Here is an 18,890-nt window from a genome sequence, read left to right as displayed (position 1 = left end):
TGTTAAGAGAAATATGATCCCAAACTCTTGGGATCCTGTGTTCCACTTAATTGAACTGGGCTTATTCTCCTATGAGTGTACACAGGATTGCAACCGAAGTCTTTTGGGATAGCACACCATGGTGGCCAGCTTAAAAACTTCAATCATGTTAATCAACCAATCTATGAATGATCTTGTTTTATGTTATTATGTGTGGGGAAAGAATATATATATATATATATATATATATATATATATATATTCCCTGCTCACAGTGCACATTAGCTCCATCTAAGTAATGGAAGACTCTTGACATATACCAGATCTTAGATAGCGTCAATTTCGAGAGCTTGGCATTTTCCCCAAGTAAACAGCCTTATAAGCACAGAAGGGTTTGCCTTGCGAACACACAAAGCGAGAGCAATCAGCCTAAGAGGGAAGGTCTCTTAGATCGGAGTCCAAGAGAAGATTTGCCAAAACAACTTATAGAGAAGGGACATAAATGCTCATGCATAAATACTTATTGTTTACCTTCAGCTGGTCAAAACTAGTCAAGATTCAAAAGAGATGAGTCCAATGTTATGCCGTGTGTTTATAGCTTTGTGATGCACTGATCTAAGGCAGATCTCACTTAAATAAAAGCGACCAAAAGCAATCACTGAGCTAGTCAGAGACATTGGAGTATAGCAGATATGCATGAAAGGGAGGCTCTGATGAAGTGGATTCACATTAAGATTGACTGCACCTGAGTTGGACAAATCTTCAGATGCGTAAGAGAGACTGGACAAAAATCTTTAGTTGCTTAAACAGCTCTCTTTGCACATCTGGAGAAATCCCAAGCCATAGGTTATAGGGTGTATTTCGTTTGTTTAATGCCAGTTCTCTGCTCACAGCATCACCAGATTTTCTGCCCTGAAAATGGGCCCACAGGGATTTTGAGACAGACAGCAGAAACTGTGGGAAGACACATCTTGAGCCAGTCAACCACACCCTACATCCTTCTTTTCAACCTCCAGGGCTCGGTGCAGTTCATCTACCTGTGCAATTTGCTGCTGAAGGCAATTAGAGCAGCAATGGAGAACCTCCAGCCCAGGGGGCAAATACTCCAGGGCTGGATCTAGACACATCAAAGAAGTGTTTCAGTTAAATGTGTTGTAAACTTTGTATGAGAAATCGGGTTGGCAAAAACAGAACTCCACAGCGCCATCTGGTGTCACAGTGTTATAATGCATATACAATGCATATAAAGTGCTTTTTCTTTGCCAATGTACTATAGCTGAGTCCCAAGACACTCGTCAAGCTGCACCTCTCCCTAGCCAGGCCCCTCACTGGCACAGCTTCACAGTTTCCTTGCTGGAAAGTGTCCTGGAACTCTAATGCCTCTTGCTTACCTTGAGGATAAAAAGCAAGCATGTGAGTGTGTGTAGATACTGGCCTACTGTACATAAGTAAAACTTGCACTTGTTGCTTTGCCCACTTTTGCCAATGGATCCTCAGCCTGAAAAACGTTCCCTACCCCTGGGTTGGAGTACAGGTAACTCACAACTTACGCAGATTTAACTTGTACTCATTCAGCTTTACATGCTTGGTAAATAAATAAAAAATACAAAGGGAGCGGTCCTCTAGGAAAAAAAATACTAGGACCTGAGAGACCTGGATTTAAATTCCCGTTCAGTCACAAAGATCACTGGGTGATCTTGGACAGGCCAAACTACCACTTGGCCTAACCTGCCCCACAGGGTTGTTGTGAGGATAAAATAGAGGATGGAAGAGCCATGTACATTGTCTTTGTTTGTTTGTTTAATTTGCATCAAATGGAAACTTCAACTCTTTGGAGGAAAGGAGGCGTATACAACTAGTAAGTAATAAACCCAATAAATAATATTAAAAACAACTTCCAATATATCTTACCCATTTTAAAAGGTGTTTGGGATCCTTTCAAAGAGTAACCTGCTCAGCTTCAAAGCTATGTTTCTTGCTCTAAGCAACTTTTTTTTTTTTTTTTGCAGTCTTGTGCTAGTATTTAACTACACAGCATCTGAATTCATTGCCAGTGCCATGCTTTATATGTGCTTACCTAGAGAAGGCCATCTAGTGGTTAAATATGGGAAGCAAACACGACTCTTTTGTGCTGTATAAACAAGCATATCTTGTAACCCGAACTGCTCGGTATGTTATTTTCTGCAGATAGTTTCCAATTTTATAAGACACATCTTTAGCTAATTACATACTTCCTGTTCTTCCTGATGCACAAAATGTGCAAATTAAAATTGTGAACATTTTGTACACACCAACCAAAGTTAACCAAGATCTGCCTTGTTGCATCAGACCATGGTTTATGTAGTCAAGCATTCTGTTTTCAGCAAGGCATGAAAGTGATCAATATCCCCTGTTGTTTGACACTGCTCCCTGGTGTTCAGAGCTATACCTCTGTACATGGGGGTTTATTTGGCTGCCATGACCAAAGTGCTCTAGTGTGACTTGTTCCCTGCCCGGGATTCTAGCACCTTGGTTCCATCTCCCCTCCCCGTTTTCTGCTGTCCTCCCCAACAGCCAGGCAGTGTACCATGGCAACTGAGCACACTCAGTGCTCCTCAGCTTATTCCTCCCCTCTTTGGGGTTCTTTGCTAAATGTTTTTTTTGTACTTCCACAAACTTTGGTGCTCTTCCAAGCTTGCGGATACCTTACTCATGTGTGTGGTGCATCGTGCCATTTTGGCTACATTATTACAGGCTCTGACAGCCTGAACATCGGAAATGGAGAGAATTACAGACCTATCTTAGATGACTCTGTTTAATCCTTTTAAAATGCCATCTGCTGGTTGCCACCGCCACATCTTTGCAGCAATATATTCCATGAGTTAAGAATGTGCTGTCTGAGGAAAGTGCTCATTTCCCCTAAATCCAGAATCAGCTGCCAATCAATTTAATTGGACAGCCCCAATTCTAGTATCATGGGAAAGAGATTTCTATCCATCCACTTTCTATCACATCCCCCAGCATGGAAAAGCCTCAGATGCTTTCCAGAGAAGAAGGTGCTCCAACTCCTAATCCCATATCCTATAACAACTACTTTTATCACTTTATTGAGAGGACATAATGGTTTTGTAAAACCAATCTGTGAAACTGATGAAAGAAATTGATGTGGCACCAAGGCATCCAGCCACCACAAACAAATGTAATGGCAGATCACACATACACAGGGATATGGAGCTCTGTGCTAACTATAGAGGAAAATAACTTAGGTGCATTTAAAATCTTAACTTCTTAATGATCTCATAAAAATGGTGTTTGTTATTTTTAGCCCCCCCCTTCCTTCCTTCCTTCCTTCCTTCCTTCCTTCCTTCCTTCCTTTAAAAAAAAAAGCTTTTTCATTTTGCCTTTCTTTAAGGAGAAAACAAGGTGCCACCGGGTTCTGTCCTGGGCCTGTTGTTGTTCAACATCTTTATAAATGACTTGGATGAATGAATTGAGGGGATCCTCAACAATTTTGCAGATGACACCAAACTGGGAGGGGTAGCTAATGCCACAGAAAACGGAATCAGAATTCCAAATGACCTTAACAGATTGGAGAACTAGGCGTAAGCTAACAAAATGAATTTCAATAGGGACAAATGTAAGGTTCTGGACTTAGACAGAAAGAACCAGATGCACAAATATAGAATGGGGGACACCTGGCTTACTAGCAGTACATGTGAAAAGGATCTAGGGGTCTTGGTGGACCACAAACTTAACATGAGTCAACAAGTGTGATGCAGCAGCAAAAAAAAAGCTAATGCTATTCTAGGCTGCATCAATATAAGTATAATGTCCCAGTCAATGGAAGTCATAGTACCACTCTATTCTGCCTTAGTCTGACCACACTTGGAATACCGTGTCCAATTCAGGGCACCACAATTTAAGAAGGATGTTGACAAGCTGGAATGTGTGCAGAGGAGGGCAACCAAGATGATCGAGGGTCTGGAAACTAAGCCTTATGAGGAGCACTTGAAGGAGCTGGGTATGTTTAGCCTGGAAAATAGGAGACTGAGAGGAGATATGATAGCCATCTTCAAATATCTTAAGGGCTGTCACATGAAGGAGGGAGCATGCTTGTTTTCTCCTGCTCTGGAGGGTAGGATTAGAACCAATGGCTTCAAGTTGCAGGAAAGGAGATTCTGACTAAACATTCAGAAAAAACTTTCTGACAGTAAGAGCTGTTCAGCTGTGGAACAGACTCCCATGAGAGGTGGTGGACTCTCCTTCCTTGGAAGTTTTTAAACAGAGGTGGGATGGCCATCTGTCATGGATGCTTTAGCTGAGATTCCTGCATTGCAGGGGGTTGGACTAGATGACATGTGGGGTCCCTTCCAACTCCAGCATTTGCTGTCCACTGCCATGTCTTCTCATTCAATAAGTCTTGAGGAAAATTCCAAGAAATGTTACAAAATTGACTCTGCCCAGTGTAGTTCACCTGTACCAAAGGCTGCTCTGTATCAAGCCTCATGATGTCATGAGTCCCACAGTTCTGGCGGGATTGGGATTGGGATTGGATAGGCAGGTTCTGATGCAGGAGGAGGAAAAAGAGGAGGAAGAAATTTAGGGGAAACCATATGGTGGGAACCTGGTTTGGAGAAAGGGCAATCTCCCCTTTCTACCCAAACTTCAGAATGGTGAGCAGGGATGCCACCTCCCCCACCCCCACCTGTTCCTGAGGAGCAGAGAGCCTAGAGTGCTGTGAGAAGCAAAGTGGGGTGGCAGAACTGGATGTGGCAGTGACTGAACAGCCTGAACAGGAAGATGAAGCCTTGCCACTTAGAATGAGGCACTGCCTTCACTGCAAACCCACCCACCCAACCAGAATTTTGCAATCCTCACATTCCTGAAAAGTGAGCAAGTCTCACGAGCTGAGATTTGCTCTCATGAGCATGCCATGCCTTACCTTGAAAAGCTTGGTGGCCAGGGCATGGAAACTTATGGAGGCATCTCCATTGCTTCTTCCCACTTGTGAACTTCTTGCCCTGCTTTGGGTCTGCTTTTGAGCCTGTACTGTTATTTGCCTGAATAAATATCTCTTTCTTCTTACAAGTAAGAGGCTCTGCTTACATGATTTGGGGTAGCAGAAAGGCCACCTATAGCTTCTTGAATCTGTGTAAAGTCACTGCATGTCTTGTCGCGAATTCCTCGCGGCGCTTTTTAGCGAAACGCTCAGAGTCCCAGGTTTCTTTTCAGTGCAGTCTTTTTAATGTGAGCTATATACAAGTATTTACAAAAACAGTCCATACAGAGTACCTGCTCCTTAATGCAAACAAATACTCTCCACCACAGCAGCACCACACCACAGCACAATTACACCACAATTACTGTTGAACAGGCTTTCTTTTTAAAACAGGTGATAGCCAATCATATTCCTGCTGAGTCACTCTGACCCAGCACTTTACAGAGTATTCCATCAGCCTGTTGAAGCCTGCAGACTTACCCAGTATCCTGCGAATCCCAACATGCCTTAAAGCTGTTCTGTAGTATGCCCATATGTGTGATTTTACTTATTGCGTTTATTTTAGAATTTATATTCTACTTTATAATGCTGAAAGATCCTCAGAACAGTGGCAAGTTAAAGACAGTTGACTAAAGTATCCAATCATTAACATGAAAAATAATAAAATGTCAGAGCTTTAACAAAGTCAGATGTTAAAAGCCACAGAAAATCATGCGCTCAGTGCCTAATGTGGCAGGCATCAGTAGTATCATACATAACCACATAATCCAACCTAACCACTTGGGTACAAGTTGCAGATGTTAGGAGAAGTTGCTCGGTAGCAAAGAATAGCAATATGTAGGTTACTCCAAGTAAAATATAAACAGGACCTCAGTTTTGTGCACATTACCACTTGAACGCTGTCTTTTTGCAGGTATTTTCGTAATACAAATCTGTTTATGAAATCTGGTCTCCTACATAATTTCCCCATGACCTATGACTATGTACCAAACAAGCCAAATTTGTAATGGTGAGGTAATAAAATATATTCAGTTAGAACTTACCTGAAGTGTCCACTGCAAAGATAACTATATTCTGTGATGAGGTTTTTGTTTTATTTTTGCTATCTATCCTCCCAGTATAAATCTGAATATTTATATTAAGTTTCTCAAGTTATGACTTGCTGTGCATATGAGTGACTATCACAAAAACATTACCTTCATATCACCATCCACCAGCCCAAACATTACACGTTTCTGTGCTAGCAGTAAGAACTGAAAATCATGATGACATTCCACATTATGAATATGCATATGTGAAATAATCCCTGAAATAATCCCAAAAATGCTTACCAGGAAGTAAGCACCATTAAAGTCAGTGGGATCTGCTTTTGGGTTAAAGATGAGATTGCCTTGCAAATGCAACTGTACAATGCCCATTATAAGTATCTGTCTACCAACATTACATAAATAGACTCATGACATCATGAGGCTTGATACAGAGCAGCCTTCGCAGGAAAGTAAGATATATGCGTTTAGATGGGAGGGAACCTAGTTATTGAGGATAGGGTCAGAATGGTTGGCCTTCCAGATTGAAAGGCAGATGTCAAATGCTTGAACAAACATTAGAGAATCCTTCAGGAAACCTGTTGCATTAAACAGAACCACTGGAGAAAACCATCAAACTAAATGACACTGATTTCTCTCCCTACCCACTGCCTCTCTCTCTCAGAAAATATACAATGGCCTACAGAAAGACATTTACAATTTAAAGCAACAAGTCCAACACAGCACATCTGTTTTCACTGCAAATACAATAATACATACAATGTATTTGCACCACTGCAACTAAAAGCAAAAGCAAGCTAGACCCACCACATAGCACTTAATTTTCCAAAAGTCAGAGACACAGGTGTGCATTAGACTGCAACTCCCTGAGAAGGCTGTGTGGTGAGGCTGGCGATGCTCCACGCCTTCTGTGCTTTGCAGATTTCCCTAAGGCCACAACTTCTGTGACACCAAAGAGCATTACGCTACCCGTGGCTCGGTGCACTTCTTCGGTAAGAGCCCCAGCTGGAATTGAGACTCTCTTAAATGCAACAAGTAAGAAAACCAGATCTGTCTCAATGAATTGTGTTCTTTATGAGTAGAAAAGAGCAAGCTCACATCCTAATGCCTTTGTTCTTATTATATTCTTGGTGAAATAAAGCAAAAGGTGGCAGGAAACTTTACAAGTATTCAAATTTGTGGAACTGTTGCTTATCGACAGCTACTTTGTCAACATAAACAAACAAAATGCCCCCAACTACCTGAAGTTCCTCACAAGAAAACAAGGAAGGGAAGGGAAAGAAAGGCAACTATATTAATGTGAATAACTGCAGTTTTGTCTATTTAGCTGGCAATCGTTTATCTACTTACCTGGAAGTACTGTATGCCCCATTGAACACAGTAGGATTTATTTCAGAGCAAACATCTGTACAATTGTACAACAGTACACATAGATTTGGTCTTCATTGTGGGAGATTGTGGAGATGAAAAAAGACCTTCATGGGAAAGTTAGGGTTCAACATAACAAGTGTTCCGTGGTTGTGTAGCTCATAAACCTAAAAACCACAACTGAACTCACTGACATTCTCTGTGCTTGACGTTGGCCAACATATTTTATGCAAGATGGAGACCACCTAAAAGGTTGTAATCTGATCTAATGGAGGATTGAATTTAGGTCTCGCTCATCTCCAAAAGACAAACATTACGACCTGGCTTCATAGCTATCCTCTAGATGTTATTTGAATTTATTCTTGCATGGATAAACTGCTGGCTGGAGCAAGAATAGAAACTCATCTGTTTCTCTTTAGCCATTGTTTTTAAAATGCCCTAACATACAAAGGAAAGATGCTATTGTGGTTCCTATCCTTATTTGTCCTTCACTGGATGTAATTAATACTGCTGGTGTGTGCGTGTGTGTATCTGTTAATGAAAGTGTGGCTTCTTTTTCACATCTCCACAGAACATTTCGGTCCTAAAAGCAAGCTGTCACTTGACATAGGGTTAACATAAAACTCATGTCAAGCATCTGATGTGGCATCTGGGAAGAAAGCCAGCATTTAAGAATCACTAGTTTGCTTCCACCATGAGTGACTAGAAGAGCTGAACAAATAGGCTTGTAATCCTTATGTACTGAAAGAATATCTTGTGGGTGAAGTAATTCCATTTTGTTAGAAGCAGGGGCTCCTTTCTAATTACATATCTGGTACTGAAATCAGTAGAGTTTAGCTGGCAAATGCAATTCATAATGCAAAGTTCCTGGAAATTTTGAAGACACTGAAAATTGCTTTCTGTGTTTCTCTGGAAATAGCGAATCTTAAAATAAAATAAAAATACATGTGCTAATTGCTGTAGGACTATTTACTGCTGCCAAGATTGGTAAAACAGGGCATTCTACAGCCTTTCCCCATATTACTGGAGTCTTGCACAAAGGGGAAACCTTCCCCAGCCTAAAGCCCTTCAGATGGTTTGGACGACATCTCCCATCAACTTCACCCAGCATAGGCAAATTGGACACCAAGATGGGCAAAGCTGTTTTGAGCACTCACCTATCAAACAGACAGTTGGTGTCAGATTGGCTCTCCAAATGTCATTGGTTTATCGTCTTCATCATCCCTGACCAATAGCCATGCTGTCTGGAACTGTTGGAAATTGTAGTACAGCAAAATCTGGATTACTGTTGGGTTGGAGATATGGAAGGCAGAATGTATTTGGAAAAAGAGGGCAAGCACAGAATATTTGATGACTATTACATTAGCCAGATGTCTCACTCTATTCCCATGAGAGTATAGGGGCCAGAGTTAGCATGAGGTGTAACAATAGAAAATAATCTGATAAATTGTGTCCCTACAGTCAGTTTAGTGGACTACATCATATCAATGACCATTTTACATCTGTTTCATGGAAGTCTTTCTGGAGAACTTCCAACTTTCTGTTTTGTCTCCACTCCCTCAGTATTGCATCAAAATTCATAGGTCCTTTAATTAGGTTCTGTGCTATGAACCATTTCCTGTGTCAAACAAATTGGCTATTGATGAGTATGTAACCTTATTAGGAGAGTAGCATAAAACAGCATGGAACACAGTTCCACACAGGGAAGTTAGCTATTCATTGTACAGTAACATTAAGAGAGCAAAAATATTTGCAGCTGTATTTAAGGGGGAGAATGCTGTATGTAGTGCATTCTTGCAGTGCTCTTTAAGGGGAGAGGCCATAGCTCAGTGGCTTGCCTGCAAAGGCTCCTATAGCACCTCCAGGGGCAGGGTGGGAAGACGTCCATGAATTTCCCATTTTGTGGGAATTTCCCATTTTCACTTTCCTATTTTGTGCCTTCTCCCCCTCTCTCGACTCCCACACCAACTGCTCTGCTTCCCCTCTCCTCACCACTGCTTCTTCTCATGCTGCTTTCCTGCGTAGACAGACAAGTTTGTGGGGTGTTGGGTTTTTTTTGGAAAATTGGGTTTTAGTCATATAAGTGTGGAATACAATTCAGCCGTAATGTTCAACTATATGTTTTATTTTAACTTCTGTAGTGTTTCTTTCTGCAAAATATTTGGCTGCATTCTGTGATTGATTTTTGCCAGTTTGAGGAAAACAATCATACGTTTGTGAATACAGATCTATAGAAAGCAGCAGTGGTGAACATATTTATGGAAAAGTTGCTATGGAAAAATAAACAAAAATCACAAGGAAGTAGAAATCAACAGATATTAGGAAGCCAAAAGTATGTTGGGAAACTGAACATATTTTGAAGATCTCTTCCCGTGCATTTGAAGGATAGAATGTGAACTGATAGAAAAGATAAATGTAGTTAGAGAAGAATGAAATGTAGCACTGCAACACAGCCTTTGCCAACCTGGTGTCTTCTAGATTTTTTGACCACAACTCCCATCAGCCCCTGCTGGCATGACTGTAATATATAGGACTGATGGGAATTATGGCCCAAAACATCTAGAGGGCACCAAGTTGGTGAAGATTGCTGTAAAATAACCACTTAATTGCCTTCCTCTTGCACTTTATCACCATTGAAAGAAACTGAATGGAGATGTACCCATTACTCTATCTGGAAACAGACTAGCTTGTAGAGAAGGCTCGAGTAGAATATACATTCCAGATCCCACCATCGATAGGGGACAAACCTTACTATGTTAAGACAAACTAAGACCGCATTAATGTGGTCATGTTCAGGTCCAAGATCTTGTGATGCCAGAGTTTGTTGGTTCAATCTAGTTACGGTACATAAGAAATGCTCCCAAGGAGCCAGCGCCATAATATTAACCAGATTATTTAGCAGTCTTGTAGTCTTTAAGTGTGCTTAAAGCAGAATTTTATAACCATCCATTTTTGCATGTCTAAAGCATGACATTAGATGAAAGGAACAAAAAAACAAACACCCCCAAAACAGATGGCCATATCACAAAAGAATGATACAGCTACATTAAGATAGCTATTGAGATCTGGCTAGCATCCTGTGTAAAAACAAGGGCACAATACTTTGGGTAAAATATGCAGAATCTGAACAATGAGAAGAGGTTGTTGCTATATATTCAGAGAAAGGGTACATTTTTAAGCTTGAAACTCAGAAGATCATATTGAGGACATAATTTCTATGTTTTAATAAGAAAGTGAGGAGTCAGAACAGCAGATGATTGGAAGAGTGGGCCATGAATGTGTGGTAATTACAGTGTGCTACTGCAATCTCAGAACTGATGTAAGTATGCAATACAGAGGCATTTGAATACAAGTCAGGTTGTCACCAGTGAAAAGTGAAATTCCCCCCTCAAGTGGTTTGCGGAGACAGTAATGACCTTTTAACACCTTTTAAAAACTTATGTTTACCCACTCTTTCCCGAACACTTTATTTTTGTTTTGTACACTACTCAGTTTTATTTGCGATATACAGTTGTTGTTTTTTAATCTAATTTTTTTAGGAAGTTGTATTGAGTGTTTGTGGGGATTTTAGTTTACGTAAACCACTCAGAGTTGTTGTTTTTTATATTACAGGGTATACATTTAAAATAAATATACAGATTGGGCAAAGGGAATGTATCCAAAACTGAATTAAATTAAAATATCATTACATAAAGGACCTCCTTCACAGGGAGATAGATTGTGTCTGTGTGTGTAGCTGCATTGATTCTCCTAACCTCTGAGCTGCTTGCTGTAATACAGACTATGGTACCTTTCTGGTTTGGGTGGCTTATTTGGTGATTGACAGAGATTTTGCTATCCACTCCCAGAAAGGTCTCAGTGGTTATTGCTATACTACTACTACTACTACTACTACTAGTAATTTATTTGTACCCCACCCATCTGACTGGGTGGCTTCCGGCATATATAAAAACATAGTAAACCTTATAGAGCTTCCTTTTCTGGCCTGCCTTCAGATTGTTTCCTAAATGTTATATAATTACTCATCTCCTTAGCATCTGATGGGAGGGCATTCCACAGCATGGGCACCATTACCAGGAAGGTCCTCTGCCTGGCTCCCTGTGGCTTCACTTTACAGTGTGGGAACCGCCAGAAGGCCCTTGGTGTCTGGGCTGAATGATGGGGATGGAGACGCTCCTTCAGGAATACAGGGCCAAGGCCAGTTAGGGCAACTGTGGCTCTATCCCTTTGGATTTGTCCTGAATAGAGCATGCAACACCTGTGCTGAAAGGTCTACAGTTAACATTCTTGGCACAATTTGAAGTGCTTAAGGTCAATCTACCTTGAACTAGGCCTCTTCCTGAATGAACTTGCCCATACATTGAGTGCAGCAGTTGGGCCCCTGTTTGAGTGCCAGTATTGTCTGATTTTGGATGGCTGGAATGAAGGGTAAGAACATAAGAGGAGCCCTTCTTGATCTGGCCAAAGGCCCATCTAGTCCAGCATCCTGTTCTCAAGGTGGCCAATCAGATTCCTAGGGGATGCCCACAAGCAGGACATGCATGAGCTTATCAGCACTTTCCCCACTCATGTTCCCTTGCAACTGGTATTCACTGTCTCCAATACTGGAGCTGGCACACAGCCGTTATGACTAGTAGCCACATTGTTAATGGCGGCACCTGCATTGTAGAATGCCCTCTCAAGAGGCTTGTCAGGCTGCAGTTCTGTATTTATTAGAAGTCTGGCAGTCATGAATTTTATCTCAGACTTACCTAACCATTTTTTTAACGAATCACTGCTTATTTACTTGTTATTCAGGTTGCTTATTGTTAAGCAATTTTATTGTACCAATCTGTTTTGAACCATTAAAAAAATAACTCCCTGAAACAGCATTAAAGAATGTGGCAGGATGTAAAATCAAATCTGATGAAGACAGATGTCTCTGCTGACTATCACCAGTGAGTATCACATCTTGAGGAACTCTGCATGAAGCTCAAGGGTATATAGCCCCATAAATAGAAATTAAGAATGGCTATATTCCTCTGTTCGGCTCTGCACACTGCAATTCTATTGATATTAATGGGCATCAAGTATAATTCAGTGCAGGACTGAAAGCCAAAGAAAATATTTTCTCAAACCATGGGACCTCGCACAAACAAAGTTGCAAACATCACCACTTGGGGCTCAGAAGTGATTTAAATGGGATCTCTATTTGTTTTGCAGGCATAAAAGCAAACATATCCCGTGTGCCCGAGAGACAAATGTGGTTCTACTAAAAACCAAGGTAAGTTTCCCTTGCCTCAAGTCAGGTCTGTATTTCATTTGAAGTACTTAATGTTCAGGTCCTTGAAATGCTGGATGGTAGAGCTAAATGAGCTTGCTTTGTTTGAGCTAACTTCTCCTTACATATACATTTCTAAAAATGTATTAAGGTTTTTCCTGCAAATGAAACAAAGCAAACCACTTCTACCAGATGGTAATGACATTGGCTACTTCATAGGGTTACTTCCATTAACAGATGGACTAACTTCCATGCCTTCCAGGTTATACAGCCTAAGTTTCTTTCTCATCTACTTTAAATGCCCACCACACTACAGGTCTGAGGACTGTGACTCACTCATGCTTTCTGTACTTCTTTATTTGTACATGAAGTTCATGTCAAAAGCCATCATGAAAGGAGAGACCACATTTCAAATGTTAATATAGTCCTTGGAGCTTCACAGATTCTAGCTAATACACAGCAGAGAAGGGTGACTTTTTCCTCTTACATTCATTCTCATCTCTGTCACAATGCAGGTGGGGTGGAATATTTTCCATATTAATCTAGGAAAGCTAATCCCATCTGTGGTAAAAGAGAAAGCGGTGGGGGAAAGAAAGCTATCCCTGAGGGTTAAAACATACACAATCAGACATGACAAGCAGTGCAAGCAACATGAGGTCCAATAGAGGTTATCAGGGGGAAAAGGAAAGGTACTTATTAGAAGTTGAATTGCCATACATAATTGTGTGAAGGGTTCAACTGGTATCTTGACAGCCAATCTTGAAAAAGCAAGAGTCTTTTGAAAAGGAGTATGTCAAGGGAAAAGTATGAGAAGTGTGTGTCCAAAACATATCCAGTCAATCTTCTTGTTAAGACAGTGAACAAAAGGAAAGCAACACACACACACACACACACACACACACAACCCCAAGGTAATAATGTATGATGTTTCTGCCAGCGCCTAAGACTGGCCTGTCACGCAACAGGGTGAAGTGGTTTTTTTCCAGGCAGCATCATGCATGTGGATGCAGATGGAGAAAGTAACTGGTGTCTTTAATGGTGCAACAAGACTTTTCAAGTGCTGGTCCTATCAGGGAGAGGAGGGGATGATCGGAGGTGCCATAGCTCAGAGGTAGAACATCTGTTTTGCATGCAGAAGATCCTAGGTTCAATCCCTGCTACCACTAGGTGGGACTGGGAATGTCCTCTGTCTGAAAACCTGGATAGTCATTGCCAGTCAGTCATACTGATCTAGATGGAATCAATGGTCTGACTCAGTATAAGGCAGGTTTTGATGTTCCTATTTGGCTTCTACTTCAGACAGCAAAATTTCATGGGCCAGCACTGCCAATGATTAAGATCCCAAACAGTTCTGTCCTCCCCATTAGGCATACACAAACGGTACTCACCCTTGCTTTGGCACCAGAATGGCTCTTATCCCAGGCCCTCTAAACAGGAAGCTGTTCATTTTAGGTCAGCTCCTCACTTTCATTTTTTGGACTCAGTTACAGATACCCAAGTAGAAACTACAATAGTAGTAGTGTTTCAGAAATTCCTTGGTACAGAAATAATATGAGAGATATAAAGGGAGAAGAGGAGGAATGACTAATAAATTGTCAATTGTCAAACTATGACACAGGAACAGAAAAGAATTAAATATGAAAAAGAAGTAAGAAAAGAAAGATGGATCTAGAAGAAAGAAAGAGAAAGTTAGATGAAGAGGATTTCATTCCTAAGGAGTATATTCCTTGGGCCAGTTGGCAATGGAGCATTCCTGTTTTCCTGGCAAGCACCCGAATGCTTTCCTGTTCCAAGTTGACATATGTTCCACCAACACAGAGATGAGGTTTTAAATGCAAATGTGTCATCTGGAATGACCTGAGGGTATTAGTAGTTGTATTTAAGGATGCATGCCCAAATTCAAGGGAGAGATAATTGCATTTTAAAAACTTATTTGTTAAATTTGTTAAATCCTTCCTTTTCACCAAATGTTGTTCGGACATATACACTAGCCCTGCATCTATTTCTGTATATCAAGCAGTGACCTTTAACATCAGCTCAAGAAACCTCATGTTGAATGGTCAGAAATAATTTAGATTTATTGGTCAGTCTGTCTCATTTGGTCATTAGTTATTGTATTCTTTATTTATTGCATTTACATCTAAGTGGTCTTACAGTTCAGTATTTTTCTTTCATTCATCTTGTTTAAAATCACATGCAGCCACCACCTCTGCAACTCTACATGACACACACAACTGATGCCCATGATTTACCGTATTTTTCGCTCTATAAGACGCACCAGACCATAAGACGCACCTAGTTTTTGGAGGAGGAAAACAAGGGAAAAAAATATTCTGAATCCTAGAAGCCAGAACAGCAAGAGGGATTGCTGCACAGCGAAAGCAGCGATCCCTCTTGCTGTTCTGGCTTCTGGGATAGCTGCGCAGCCTGCATTCGCTCCATAAGACGCACACACATTTCCCCTTACTTTTTAGGAGGGAAAAAGTGAGTTATAGAGCAAAAAATACGGTAATTTGCCCAAGGCAGCTTCTGCCCACCTGGTACACTTCAAATATTTTGGGCTACGACTCCCAACTGCCCCAGGCAGCACAGCTGCGGTGTAAAGGATCACCAGGACTTTATGTCGACACTTGCTTCTCAAACATATGTAGCAATCATGAAGAAGTATGCTGCTTGATGGATAAATAATGTTTTGCTTGCCCACTGAATAATCACAACCAGCCGATGCATTGAGGACCACAGATAAAAGGCGCCAGGCCAGAGGGCATAAGGTGTAGGCAGGTTTTGGCCTTGGCAATTCTTCTTTCAGAAATGAAGCGCCACTTGTGTTTATCACATCCTGATGCTGAAACTTCACATTATTAACTTACAGGTACTTCACTGCTTCCAACTATGTAAATATCCAGAGTCTGTAGGAAAAGCAAACCTAACCTGAAGACCAGATGAACCCAGGTACATTATCTTTATCCTTAAGTACACAAGTGGAAGCTGACTTAGCTTACATTTAAACAGGAAGATGTGATTAGTCTTTAATATTTTAAGTGTTTGTTTAACTTTAGTTTCCCAGTTCATTACCTCAGCTTTAAAGCTACTGAAATGCAATTAACTGAACAGGCTAAGAAGGGGGTGGGAAGAACTAATTGCTGGCCAAGATATGGGCTTGAAGACAATAAGTGATTGAGCAATTCAACAGAACCTGTTGGGTGTGATTTAATTACATGAGAATTTTTTTTGGGTGTTGTACTTAGAGAAATTAAATAAGAATGACTTTAAGGTGGGTTTAAAAGGCAGCCATATTTAGATGCAAGCAAAAAATACATTTCCTGGCACAGGTCCTTGGCCATCCACAAAACATGTTGTTCAATGCAACTCACGGCCGTCTCACATTAAGTAGATGAGATATGGCTTACTGCCTGTGTGGGACAATAAAATTGCTCTTTTTGAAAGACCATTAGTGGGCAACCACCCTAAACTATTTTTAAAAGCATTTAACTGATTCTCTAATGCTCCTTATTATGGCTGAGGGCATGACCCACTTGGAATAACATCCAAGGCTATTCTCTCTTCAGTTCTAAAGCCAGACTTTCCTGGGAGGGGAAGGGAATAGAGAGGGTCCAAAGGAAGCCCAGTGTTTCAGAGATCATGTATTGGAAGTTAACTGATATGGACCACTTGCTGGGGGCTCTGCCCTATCCACGCTCCCTTTTGTTTTCAGGTATGTGTCATGTTCACTCAAAAGATTATATGGCCAAAAGAGGACTATAGGTTCCCCATCTCTGGTTTAGATTGAATATTTCCCCAAGGAGCTTCCATTGACAAAGTAGAAGGGGAGGAAATGACTGGATGTTGTGGCACACTGTATGCACAGCACTCCACAAAAATTCAGAAATAAAACAGAGAACGACAGAGAATTCCTAATGCTCTGGTTTTCATTTTGTTTTGCTGGGTGCATGATGTTTTTACCTTGGATGCACCTGGCAGTATCATTTAAAAAACCAAAACCACTTCTCTTTTTACAAGGAACTGTGTCAATCACTCACGTTGTGCTTCCTAATACCCCATTTGGAAGTCTCTCATATCCCTATCAAGCATTTAATAGCTAGATTGCATTTCTTGAAACATCAGTAGTGTATAAATGTGTCTATTTATATAAAGTTATAGCCACATATTTTGGGATTAGAAAATCTCCCTAACTTGATTCACCACCAGGCAAAGGGACAGAAAGATGTTATAGTCTGGGAGAAGCTGGGAAGCACATTGCTTGCCCTGAGTAGGTTGACTAGCTACTGTATTAGAAAAGTTAAGTCTGGTTAAAAAGAGAAAGCATTTCTACCGCCAGAGGGTAGTACAAGAGTGAGGAAAAAAGAAGAAAAATGTGATTTCATTGGAAGTTCTGGAACTTGAGAATTTTGAATAAAAGACTAACTTGCTGGGTGGCTTTCCCCTGTGTTGCTGTCTATAAATGTGTGGCTCTGGAAAACTTAGTGGTCTATGAAAAAATATCCACCAAAGCAGGGGGAACATGTACTAAAGACTTTTGTGCATCTTCCATAGAAGTCAGGTGGAACATTTAAATCTTATGCATCTATGTCTATTCAGAAGTAAGCCCCATGGAGTTTGATGGGAGTGTGCATAGGAATGCAGCTTTTTCTCCAAGAAGAGTGATTCTGGAGGTTTCAATGGAATGAGAAATGGTAAATCATAGGTCACCATAAGATTCTTGAAGAAGGAATCTGTCCACTTGTATTCTGCAAAGCCTCATGCATACTAATGGCCCTGTAATGTAGTAGCTATGTAAAGAAACAATAGAAAGAATGACAAAAGAGCAAGCTAAAATTACTGGGTGATATCCAAGGTTAGTCATAGTAGACCCACTAAAAGGAGTAGACTTAAGTAATGAACTCTACTCAGAGTGTGACTTACGGTAGTTTGTTTTTAACCACTGTCCTAGAACCAAGTAATGCCCAGAGAGATAAGGATGAAAAGATAACTTTTTTAAAGTTATGTAATTCCTTCTGTCCAATGAAACAAACCATGCTAATAAATGTGTTCTCTGTGAAATCTGATACGGTCTCCATAATATGGCAAACACACAAATGTGCAATTGTCACTTTCTAGTGCCTAGAGGAATGCTTCTAATTTCCTTTCTATTTAATTTATTACCTGTGGCCAACCACAGAGCTTGATCCAACTTCCTAGGTTTCTGCTTCCAGTTTCTGTGACCCACTGAGTTTGGATCACCAAGTGGGCAGAGTAAACACAGCAGAGCTTGCCTTTTGAAATCCAACTGCTTTGTCACAGAAATGTATTCTTACTGCTTTGGTTCTCAGTGAAAAGCGCCTAAGACTATGGTTCCTCCAAACAAAGCTTCAGGAATATAAGACCTTCACAGGTATTTAAAGAAATGAAGACAACCTAAAACTGTGTGGTTGCAGTGGTGGGGAGAGTGGAGATCTTATTTCTATAGTAGTAGCCAAAACATTTCAGGTGGCATGTTGTTTCAAGGTAGGGGTTGCTCCTTGGATCTCCCAGGACCAGGTCACCCACTTTTCAGAAAACTAGGAACAAGGATGAAGAGAACAGAGAATCAGATTGCTTAGTAATGAACTGTGCTTAATTTATAAGTGTCAGAGGTCAGTCCTGACTGGGGTTGCCTTTTCAGTCCTGCTCCGCATGAGGGCTGCCTATGATGACTTAAGCAACAAAGACATTTTGATTTATTCATACTGCACTTTTTTAAAAAGAGCAAACAGTGCATGCCAGTTATCCCATGCTTACCTTGTAAGGTAGGTCACGATTATTATTTTATAACTTGCAGATGAAGGGCTGTGGCTGAGACATAGTGGTTTGCCCAGCACCATTAAGGGTCTTTCCCATTGTTTGGCATACCTAACAACAACCGCCCTGCCCACCCCAATAAGTGTTCCTAAACTCTGAGAAATTAAGAAGAGACCTGATGTATAAGGCCAAAGGCTGTTCTCAGTGTCCAACCAGATATAGATGGGAAGGCAAATGCAGAGCATAGGATCTCTGCACAGTCACAACCCTCGCATTCCTATGTATGCTTACTTGAAATGGAAACACAGCGCACTGAACATAATGGCACATACTTCCCACTGCATATGCTCAGATGCCTTATTCTTCAGCCCTAGCAGTGTAGTTTCTGCTAGGTAGTAGTGTAGTAGGGTATGGGCATAGCCAGGAATTTTGTTGGGGGGGAGAGGACTCTTGGGGGGGGCAGTATTAACACAATTGGTCA

The 18,890-nt window shown here is 40.9% G+C and overlaps 1 long non-coding RNA gene across 1 annotated transcript in view; it reads left to right on the top strand.

Moving 5' to 3' along the window:
* Positions 1-15,957, top strand: part of LOC307209639 — a 35,989-nt gene extending 20,032 nt beyond the window's left edge. The window contains exons 4-5 of the long non-coding RNA XR_013835677.1: positions 12,574-12,634; positions 15,504-15,957. This is a non-coding gene — a long non-coding RNA (uncharacterized lncRNA). The remainder of the gene's footprint in view (positions 1-12,573; positions 12,635-15,503) is intronic.
* Positions 15,958-18,890: the final 2,933 nt, after the last annotated feature.

This window comes from Podarcis cretensis, assembly GCF_951804945.1.
Source record: "Podarcis cretensis genome assembly, chromosome: 2".
Classification (NCBI taxonomy): domain Eukaryota; kingdom Metazoa; phylum Chordata; class Lepidosauria; order Squamata; family Lacertidae; genus Podarcis; species Podarcis cretensis.
Note: the sequence above shows the minus strand (reverse complement) of the source record. Positions and strands in the feature narration are given on the sequence as shown.